Genomic DNA, 10206 nt, shown 5'->3' on the forward strand with positions numbered 1-10206 from the left:
TTAGGGGTTAGGGTTAGGGTTAGTGTTAGGGTTAGGGTTAGGGTTGGTGTTAGGGTTAGGGTTAGGTTGAGGGCTAGGTTTAGGGTGAGGGTAGGGTCAGGGTTAGGGTTAGGGTTGGTGTTAGGTTTAGGGTTAGGGTTAGGGTTAGGGTTAGGGTTAGGGTTAGGGTTAGGGGTTAGGGTTAGGGTTAGTTTTAGGGTTAGGGTTAGGGTTAGTGTTAGGGTTAAGGGTTAGGGTTAGGGTTAGTTTTAGGGTTAGGGTTAGGGTTAGGGTTAGGGTTAGGGTTAGGGTACCCCGAGCACTATTCCTCGCCCTAGGCCTACACCTAGCACTACCTCTGGTCCTACCCCTACACCTGGCCCTACAGCTACCCCTACCCATAGGCCCACCCCCATCCTTACCCATAGCCACAGCTCCCAATCCAGGTACTAGGCCTACTCCGAGGTTTATCCCGACACCCACCCCTTGCCCTTTGCCTACCCCAGCGCTATGCCTACCGCTCCCACTAGCCCTAGCTCGGGCCCTAGACCAACGCCCATGGCTTCCTCTAGTCCGAGGCCTAGAACTTGCCCGTCGCTGACCAGTACACCTTGCCTTTGTTAGAGTTAGGGTTAGGGTTAGGGTTAGGGTTGGTGTTAGGTTAGGGTAAGGGTTAGGGTTAGAGTTGTTGTTAGGTTTAGGGTTAGGGTTAGGGTTAGGGGTTAGAGTTAGGGTTAGTGTTAGGGTTAGGTTTAGGGTTGGTGTTAGGGTTAGTGTTAGGTTTAGGGGTAGGGTTAGTGTTAGGGTTAGTGTTAGGGTTAGGGTTAGGTTTAGGGTTAGGATAAGGGTTAGGGCTTAGGGTTAGGGTTAGTGTTAGGGTTAGGGTTAGGGTTGGTGTTAGGTTTAGGGTCAGGTTTAGGGTTAGGATTAGGGTTAGGGCTTAGGGTTAGGGTTAGTGTTAGGGTTAGGGTTAGGGTTGGTGTTAGGTTTAGGGTTAGGTTTAGGGTTAGGATTAGGGTTAGGGCTTAGGGTTAGAATTAGTGTTAGGGTTAGGGTTAGGGTTAGGGTTAGGGTTAGGGTAAAGGGTTTAGGGTGAGGGTTAGGGTTGGTGTTAGGGTTAGGGTTAGGGTTGGTGTTAGGTTTAGGGTTAGCGTTAGGGTTAGGGTTAGGGGTTAGGGTTAGGGTTAGGGTTAGGGTTAGGGTTAGCGTTAGGGTTAGGGTACCTTGAGCACTATTCCTCGCCCTAGGCCTACGCCTAGCACTACCTCTGGTCCTACCCCTACCCCTGGCCCTACAGGTACCCCTACACATAGGCCCACCCCCATCCCTACACCTAGCCACAGCTCCCACTCCTGGCCCTAGGCCTACTCCGAGGTTTACGTCGACACCCACCTCTTGCCCTATACCTACCCCATCGCTACGCCTACCGCTCCCACTAGCCCTAGCTCGAGCCCTAGACCAACGCGCATGGCTCCCTCTAGTCCGAGGCCTAGAACTTTCCCGTCGCTGACCATACACCTTGCCATTGTTAGGGTTAGGGTTAGGGTTAGGGTTTGGGTTAGGGTTAGGGTTAGGATTTAGGGTTAGGGTTAGGGTTATGGTTGGTGTTAAGGTAAGGGTTAGGGTTAGGGTTACAGTTGGTTTAGGTTTAGGGTTAGGGTTAGGGTTAGGGTAAGGGTTAGGGGTTAGGGTAGGGTTAGTGTTAGGGTTAGGGTTAGGGTTGGTGTTAGGGTTAGGGTTAGGGTTAGGGTTAGGGTTAGGGATTAGGGTTAGGGTTAGTGTTAAGGTTAGGGTTAGGGTTAGGGTTAGGGTTAGGGTAAAGGGTTTAGGGTTTGGGTTAGGGTTAGGGTTGGTGTTAGTGTTAGTGTTAGGGTTAGGGTTAGGGTTGGTGTTAGGTTTAGGGTTAGGGTTAGGATTAGGGTTAGGGTTAGGGGTTAGGGTTAGAGTTAGTGTTAGGGTTAGGGTTAGGGTTAGGGTTAGGGTTAGGGGTTAGGGTTAGGGTTAGTGTTAGGGTTAGGGTTAGGGTTGGTGTTAGGGTTAGGGTTAGGTTGAGGGCTAGGTTTAGGGTGAGGGTAGGGTCAGGGTTAGGGTTAGGGTTGGTGTTAGGTTTAGGGTTAGGGTTAGGGTTAGGGTTAGGGTTAGGGTTAGGGTTAGGGGTTAGGGTTAGGGTTAGTTTTAGGGTTAGGGTTAGGGTTAGTGTTAGGGTTAAGGGTTAGGGTTAGGGTTAGTTTTAGGGTTAGGGTTAGGGTTAGGGTTAGGGTTAGGGTTAGGGTACCCCGAGCACTATTCCTCGCCCTAGGCCTACACCTAGCACTACCTCTGGTCCTACCCCTACACCTGGCCCTACAGCTACCCCTACCCATAGGCCCACCCCCATCCTTACCCATAGCCACAGCTCCCAATCCAGGTACTAGGCCTACTCCGAGGTTTATCCCGACACCCACCCCTTGCCCTTTGCCTACCCCAGCGCTATGCCTACCACTCCAACCAGCACTACCTCTGGCCCTAGACCAACGCCCAGTGCTACTCTAGTCCGAGTCCTAGCACTTGCCCGTCACCGACCAGTACACCTTTCCCTTCCGTTAGCCAGAGCACTAACCCTTGTCCTACAAAAACACCCTGGACTCACCCTTAGCCACACCCTAATCCAGCCCTACATCCGGTTCGAGTCCTAGGACTACCCGGAGCCCTCCCGTGACACCTACCCCTAGCCCTCAACCATCCCCTAACACTACCACTAGTCCTAGGCCTAACATGAGCCCTAAGCCTAACACTGCACGTGGGCCTCTGCAAAACACTAGCCCTTCACCTAACCCTACCACGAGCACTACCCCTCGCCTTAGGCTTACGCCTAACTACTTTTGGTTCTACCCCTACACCTGGCCCTACAGCTCCCCCTACCCATAGGCCCACCCCCATCCCTACCCGTAGCCACAGCTCCCACTCCTGGCCCTAGGCCTACTCCGAGGTTTACCTCGACACCCACCACTTGCCCTATGCCTACCCCAGCGCTATGCCTACCGCTCCCACTAGCCCTAGCTCGGGCCCTAGACCAACGCCCATGGCTTCCTCTAGTCCGAGGCCTAGAAGTTGCCCGTCGCTGACCAGTACACCTTGCCTTTGTTAGAGTTAGGGTTAGGGTTAGGGTTAGGGTTGGTGTTAGGTTAGGGTAAGGGTTAGGGTTAGAGTTGTTGTTAGGTTTAGGGTTAGGGTTAGGGTTAGGGGTTAGAGTTAGGGTTAGTGTTAGGGTTAGGGTTAGGGTTGGTGTTAGGTTTAGGGTCAGGTTTAGGGTTAGGATTAGGGTTAGGGCTTAGGGTTACGGTTAGTGTTAGGGTTAGGGTTAGGGTTGGTGTTAGGTTTAGGGTTAGGTTTAGGGTTAGGATGAGGGTTAGGGCTTAGGGTTAGGGTTAGTGTTAGGGTTAGGGTTAGGGTTAGGGTTAGGGTTAGGGTAAAGGGTTTAGGGTTAGGGTTAGGGTTGGTGTTAGGGTTAGGGTTAGGGTTAGGGTTGGTGTTAGGTTTAGGGTTAGGGTTAGGGTTAGGGTTAGGGGTTAGGGTTAGGGTTAGGGTTAGGGTTAGGGTTAGGGTTAGGGTACCTTGAGCACTATTCCTCGCCCTAGGCCTACGCCTAGCCCTACCTCTGGTCCTACCCCTACCCCTGGCCCTACAGGTACCCCTACCCATAGGCCCACCCCCATCACTACCCCTAGCCACAGCTCCCACTCCTGGCCCTAGGCCTACTCCGAGGTTTACCTCGACACCCACCCCTTGCCCTATGCCTACCCCAGCGCTACGCCTACCGCTCCCACTAGCCCTAGCTCGGGCCATAGACCAACGCCCATGGCTTCCTCTAGTCCGAGGCCTAGAACTTGCCCATCGCTGACCAGTACACCTTGCCCTTGTTAGGGTTAGGGTTAGAGTTAGGGTTAGGGTTAGGGTTAGGGTTTAGGGTTAGGGTTTGGGTTAGGGTTGGTGTTAGGGTTAGAGTTAGGGTTAGGGTTAGGGTTTAGGGTTAGGGTTTGGGTTAGGGTTGGTGTTAGGGTTAGAGTTAGGGTTAGGGTTAGGGTTAGGGTTAGGGTTTAGGGTTAGGGTTAGGGTTATGGTTGGTGTTAAGGTTAGTGTTAGGGTTAGGGTTACAGTTGGTGTTAGGTTTAGGGTTAGGGTTAGGTTTAGGGTAAGGGTTAGGGGTTAGGGTAGGGTTAGTGTTAGGGTTAGGGTTAGGGTTGGTGTTAGGGTTAGGGTTAGGGTTAGGATTAGGGTTAGGGTTAGGGTTAGGGATTAGGGTTAGGGTTAGTGTTAGTGTTAGGGTTAGGGTTAGTGTTAGAGTAAAGGGTTTAGGGTTAGGGTTAGGGTTATGGTTGGTGTTAGGGTTAGGGTTAGGGTTAGGGTTAGGGTTGGTGTTAGGTTTAGAGTTAGGGTTAGGGTTAGGGTTAGGGTTAGGGGTTAGGGTTAGAGTTAGTGTTAGGGTTAGTGTTAGGGTTAGGGTTAGGGTTAGGGTACGCCGAGCACTATTCCTCGCCCTAGGCCTACGCCTAGCACTACCTCTGGTCCTACCCCTACCCCTGGCCCAACAGCTTCCCCTACCCATAGGCCCACCCCCATCCCTACCCCTAGCCACAGCTCCCACTCCTGGCCCTAGGCCTACTCCGAAGTTTACCTCGACACCCACCCCTTGCCCTATACCTAACATATCGCTACGCCTACTGCTCCCATTAGCCCTAGCTCAGGACCTAGACCAACGCGCATGGCTCCCTCTAGTCCGAGCCCTAGAACTTGCCCGTCGCTGACCATACACCTTGCCATTGTTAGGGTTAGGGTTAGGGTTAGGGTTAGGGTTTAGGGTTAGGGTTAGGGTTAGGGTTAGGGTTGGTGTTAGGGTTAGGGTTAGGGTTAGGGTTAGGGTTGGTGTTAGGTTTAGTGTTAGGGTTAGGGTTAGGGTTAGGGTTAGGGTTAGGGGTTAGGGTTAGGGTTAGTGTTAGGGTTAGGGTTAGGGTTAGGGGTTAGGGTTAGGGTTAGTTTTAGGGTTAGGGTTAGGGTTAGGGTTAGGGTTAGGGTTAGGGTTAGGGTTAGGGTACCCCGAGCACTATTCCTCGCACTAGGCCTACGCCTAGCACTACCTCTGGTCCTACCCCTACACCTGGCCCTACAGCTCCCCTACCCATAGGCCCACCCCCATCCCTACGCCTAGCCACAGCTCCCACTCCTGGCCATAGGCCTACTCCGAGGTTTACCTCGACACCCACCACTTGCCCTATGCCTACCCCAGCGCTATGCCTACTGCTCCCACTAGCCCTAGCTCAGGCCCTAGACCAACGCCCATGGCTTCCTCTAGTCCGAGGCCTAGAACTTGCTGTCGCTGACCAGTACACCTTGGCTTTGTTAGAGTTAGCGTTAGGGTTAGGGTTAGGGTTGGTTTTAGGGTTAGGGTAAGGGTTAGGGTTAGAGTTGGTGTTAGGTTTAGGGTTAGGGTTAGGCTAGGGGTTAGAGTTAGGGTTAGTGTTAGGGTTAGGGTTAGGGTTGGTGTTAGGGTTAGTGTTAGGTTTAGGGGTAGGGTTAGTGTTAGGGTTAGGGTTAGGGTTAGGGTTAGGGTTGGTGTTAGGTTTAGGGTTAGGGTTAGGGTTAGGGTTAGGGTTAGGGCTTAGGGTTAGGGTTAGTGTTAGGGTTAGGGTTAGGGTTAGGGTAAAGGGTTTAGGGTTAGGGTTAGGGTTAGGGTTGGTGTTAGGGTTAAGGTTAGGGTTAGGGTTAGGGTTGGTGTTAGGTTTAGGGTTAGGGTTAGGGTTAGGGTTAGGGGTTAGGGTTAGGGTTAGTGTTAGGGTTAGGGTTAGGGTTAGGGTTAGGGTTAGGGTACCTTGAGCACTATTCCTCGCCCTAGGACTACGCCTAGCACTACCTCTGGTCCTACCCCTACCCCTGGCCCTACAGGTACCCCTACCCATAGGCCCACGCCCATCCCTACCCCTAGCCACAGCTCCCACTCCTGGCCCTAGGCCTACTTTGAGGTTTACCTCGACACCCACCCCTTGCCCTATGCCTACCCCAGCGCTACGCCTACCGCTTTCACTAGCCCTAGCTCCGGCCATAGACCAACGCCCATGGCTTCCTCTATTCCGAGGCCTAGAACTTGCCCGTCGCTGACCAGTACACATTGCCCTTGTTAGGGTTAGGGTTAGAGTTAGGGTTAGGGTTAGGGTTAGGGTTTAGGGATAGGGTTAGGGTTCGGGTTGGTGTTAGGTTTAGAGTTAGGGTTAGGGTTAGGGTTATGGTTAGGGGTTAGGGTTAGGGTTAGTGTTAGGGTTAGCGATAGGGTTAGGGTTAGGGTTAGGGTTATGGTTAGGTTACCCCGAGCACTACCCCTCGCTTTAGGCTTACGCCTAACACTACCTCTGGTCCTACTCCTACCCCTGGCCCTACAGCTCCCCCTACCCATAGGCCCACCCCCATCCCTACACCTAGCCACAGCTTTCACTCCTGGCCCTAGGCCTACTCCGAGGTTTACCTAGACACCCACCTCTTGCCCTATACCTACCCCATCGCTACGCCTACCGCTCCCACTAGCCCCTGCTCGGGCCCTAGACCAACGCGCATGGCTCCCTCTAGTCCGAGGCCTAGAACTTACCCGTCGCTGACCATACACCTTGCCATTGTTAAGGTTAGGGTTAGGGTTAGGGTTAGGGTTAGGGTTAGGGTTTAGGGTTAGGGTTAGGGTTATGGTTGGTGTTAAGGTTAGGGTTAGGGTTAGGGTTACAGTTGGTGTTAGGTTTAGGGTTAGGGTTAGGGTTAGGGTAAGGGTTAGGGGTTAGGGTAGGGTTAGTGTTAGGGTTAGGGTTAGGGTTGGTTTTAGGGTTAGGGTTAGGGTTAGGGTTAGGGTTAGGATTAGGGATTAGGGTTAGGGTTAGTGTTAGGGTTAGGGTTAGGGTTAGGGTTAGGGTAAAGGGTTTAGGGTTAGGGTTAGGGTTAGGGTTGGTGTTAGGGTTAGGGTTAGGTTTAGGGCTAGGTTTAGGGTTAGGGTTAGGGTCAGGGTTAGGGTTAGGGTTGGTGTTAGGTTTAGGGTTAGGGTTAGGGTTAGGGTTAGGGTACCCCGAGCACTATTCCTCGCCCTAGGCCTACGCCTAGCACTACCTCTGGACCTACCGCTACACCTGGCCTTACAGCTACCCATACCCATAGGCCCACCCCCATCCCGACCCCTAGCCACAGCTCCCACTCCTGGCCCTAGGCCTACTCTGAGGTTTACCTCGACACCCACCACTTGCCCTATGCCTACCCCAGCGTTATGCCTACCGCTGTCACTAGCCCTAGCTCGGGCCCTAGACCAACGCCCATGGCTTCCTCTAGTCCGAGGCCTAGAACTTGCCCGTCGCTGACCAGTACACCTTGCCTTTTTTAGAGTTAGGGTTAGGGTTAGGGTTAGGGTTGGTGTTAGGGTTAGGGTTAGGGTTAGGGTTAGAGTTGGTGTTAGGTTTAGGGTTAGGGTTAGGGTTAGGGGTTAGAGTTAGGGTTAGTGTTAGGGTTAGGGTTAGGGTTGGTGTTATGGTTAGTGTTAGGTTTAGGGGTAGGGTTAGGGTTAGGGTTAGGGGTTAGGGTTAGGGTTAGTGTTAGGGTTAGGGTTAGGGTTAGGGTTAGGGTTAGGGTAAAGGGTTTAGGGTTAGGGTTAGAATTAGGGTTTGTGTAAGGGTTAGGGTTAGGGTTAGGGTTAGGGTTGGTGTTAGGTTTAGGGTTAGGGTTAGGGTTAGGGTACCCCGAGCACTATTCCTCGCCCTAGGCCTACGCCTAACACTACCTCTGGTCCTACCCCTACCCCTGGCCCTAGAGCTACCCCTACCCATAGGCCCACCCCCATCCCTACCCCTAGCCACAACTCCAAATCCTGGCCCAAAGCCTACTCCGAGGTTTACCTTGACACCCACCCCTTGCTTTTTGCTTACCCCAGCGCTATGCCTACCACTCCCACCAGCCCTACCTCGGGCCCTAGACCAACGCCCAGTGCTCCCTCTAGTCCGACGCCTACCACTTGCCCGACGCCGACCAGTACACCTTGCCCTACCGTTAGCCAGAGCACTAACACGTGTCCTACGAAATCACCCTGGACCCACCCTTACCACACCCTAATCCAGCACTACACCCGTTTCGAGTCCTAGGACTACCCGGAGCCCTCTCGTGACACCTACCCCTAGCCCTCGGCCAACCCCTGGCACTACCACTAGTCCTAGGCCTAACATGAGCCCTAACCCTAACACTGCCCGTGGGCCTCTGCCAACCCCTAGCCCTACACCTAACCCTACCCCGAGCACTAAAACTCGCCCTAGGCTTACGCCTAACACTACCTCTGGTCCTACCCCTAACCCTGGCCCTACAGCTCCCCCTACACATAGGCCCACCCGCATCCCTACCCCTAGCCACAGCTCCCACTCCTGGCCCTAGGCCTACGCCGAGGTTTACCTCGACACCCACCCCTTGCCCTATGCCTACCCCAGCGCTACGCCTACCGCTCCCACTAGCCCTAGCTCGTGCCCTAGACCAACGCGCATGGCTCTCTCGCGTCCGAGGCCTAGAACTAGCCCGTTGCAGACCATACACCTTGCCATTGTTAGGGTTAGGGTTAGGGTTAGGGTTAGGGTTAGGGTTTAGGGTTAGGGTTAGGGTTAGGGTTGGTGTTAGGGTTAGGTTTAGGGTTAGAGTTAGGGTTGGTGTTAGGTTTAGGGTTAGGGTTAGGGTTAGGTTTAGGGTTAGGGTTAGGGTTAGGGTTAGGGTTAGGGTTAGGGTTAGGGTTAGGGTTACAGTTGGTGTTAGGTTTAGGGTTAGGGTTAGGGTTAGGGTAAGGGTTAGGGGTTAGGGTAGGGTTAGAGTTAGGGTTAGGGTTAGGGATTAGGGTTAGGGTTAGTGTTAGGGTTAGGGTTAGGGTTAGAATTAGGGTTAGTGTAAAGGATTTAGGTTTAGGGTTAGGGTTGGTGTTAGGGTTAGGGTTAGGGTTAGTGTTAGGGTTGGTGTTAGGGTTAGTGTTAGGGGTAGTGTTAGGGTTAGGGTACGCCGAGCACTACTCCTCTCCCTAGGCCTACGCCTAGCACTACCTCTGGTCCTACCCCTACCTCTGGCCCTACAGCTCCCCCTACCCATAGACCCATCCCCATCCCTACCCCTAGCCACAGCTCCCACTCCTGGCCCTAGGCCTACTTTGAGGTTTACCTCGACACCCACCCCTTGCCCTATGCCTACCCCAGCGCTACGCCTACCGCTCCCACTAGCCCTAGCTCGGGCCCTAGACCAATGCCCATGGCTTCCTCTAGTCCGAGGCCAAGAACTTGCCCCTTTGGTGACCAGTACACCTTGCCCTTGTTAGGGTTAGGGTTAGGGTTAGGGTTAGGGTTAGGTTTTAGGGTTAGGGTTAGGGTTAGGGTTGGTGTTAGGGTTAGGGTTAGGGTTATGGTTAGGGGTTAGGTTTAGGGTTAGTGTTAGGGTTAGTGTTAGTGTTAGGGTTAGGGTTAGGGTTAGTGTAAGGTTACCCCGAGTACTACCCCACGCCCTAGGCCTACGCCTAGCACTACCTCTGGTCCTACCCCTACCCCTGGCCCTACAGCTACCCCTACCCATAGGCCCACCCCCATTTCTACCCCTAGCCACAGCTCCCACTCCAGGTCCTAGGCCTACTCCGAGGTTTACCTCGACACCCACCCCTTGCCCTATGCCTACCCCAGCGCTACGCCTACCGCTCCCACTAGCCCTAGTTCGGGCCCTAGACCAACGCGCATGGCTCCCTCTAGTCCAAGGCTTAGAACTTGCCCGTCGCTGAATATACACCTTGCCATTGTTAGGGTTAGGGTTAGGGTTAGGTTTAGGGTTAAGATTAGGATTTAGGGTTAGTGTTAGGGTTAGGGTTAGGGTTAGGGTTGGTGTTAGGGTTAGGGTTAGGGTTAGGGTTAGGGTTGGTGTTAGGTTTAGGGTTAGGGTTAGGGTTAAGGTTAGGGGTTAGGGTTAGTGTTAGGGTTAGGGTTAGGGTTGGTGTTAGGGTTAGGGTTAGGTTTAGGGGTAGGGTTAGGGTTAGGGTTAGGGTTAGGGTCAGGGTTAGGGTTAGTGTTGGTGTTAGGTTTAGGGTTAGGGTTAGGGTTAGGGTTAGGGTTAGGGGTTAGGGTTAGGGTTAGTGTTAGGATTAGGGTTAGGGTTAGGGTTAGGGTGGTGTTAGGTTTTGGGTTAGGGTTAGGGTTAGGGTACCCCGAGCACTATTCCTCGCCCTAG

This window comes from Rhinolophus hipposideros, assembly GCF_964194185.1.
Source record: "Rhinolophus hipposideros genome assembly, contig: HAP1_SCAFFOLD_160, whole genome shotgun sequence".
NCBI classification, from domain to species: domain Eukaryota; kingdom Metazoa; phylum Chordata; class Mammalia; order Chiroptera; family Rhinolophidae; genus Rhinolophus; species Rhinolophus hipposideros.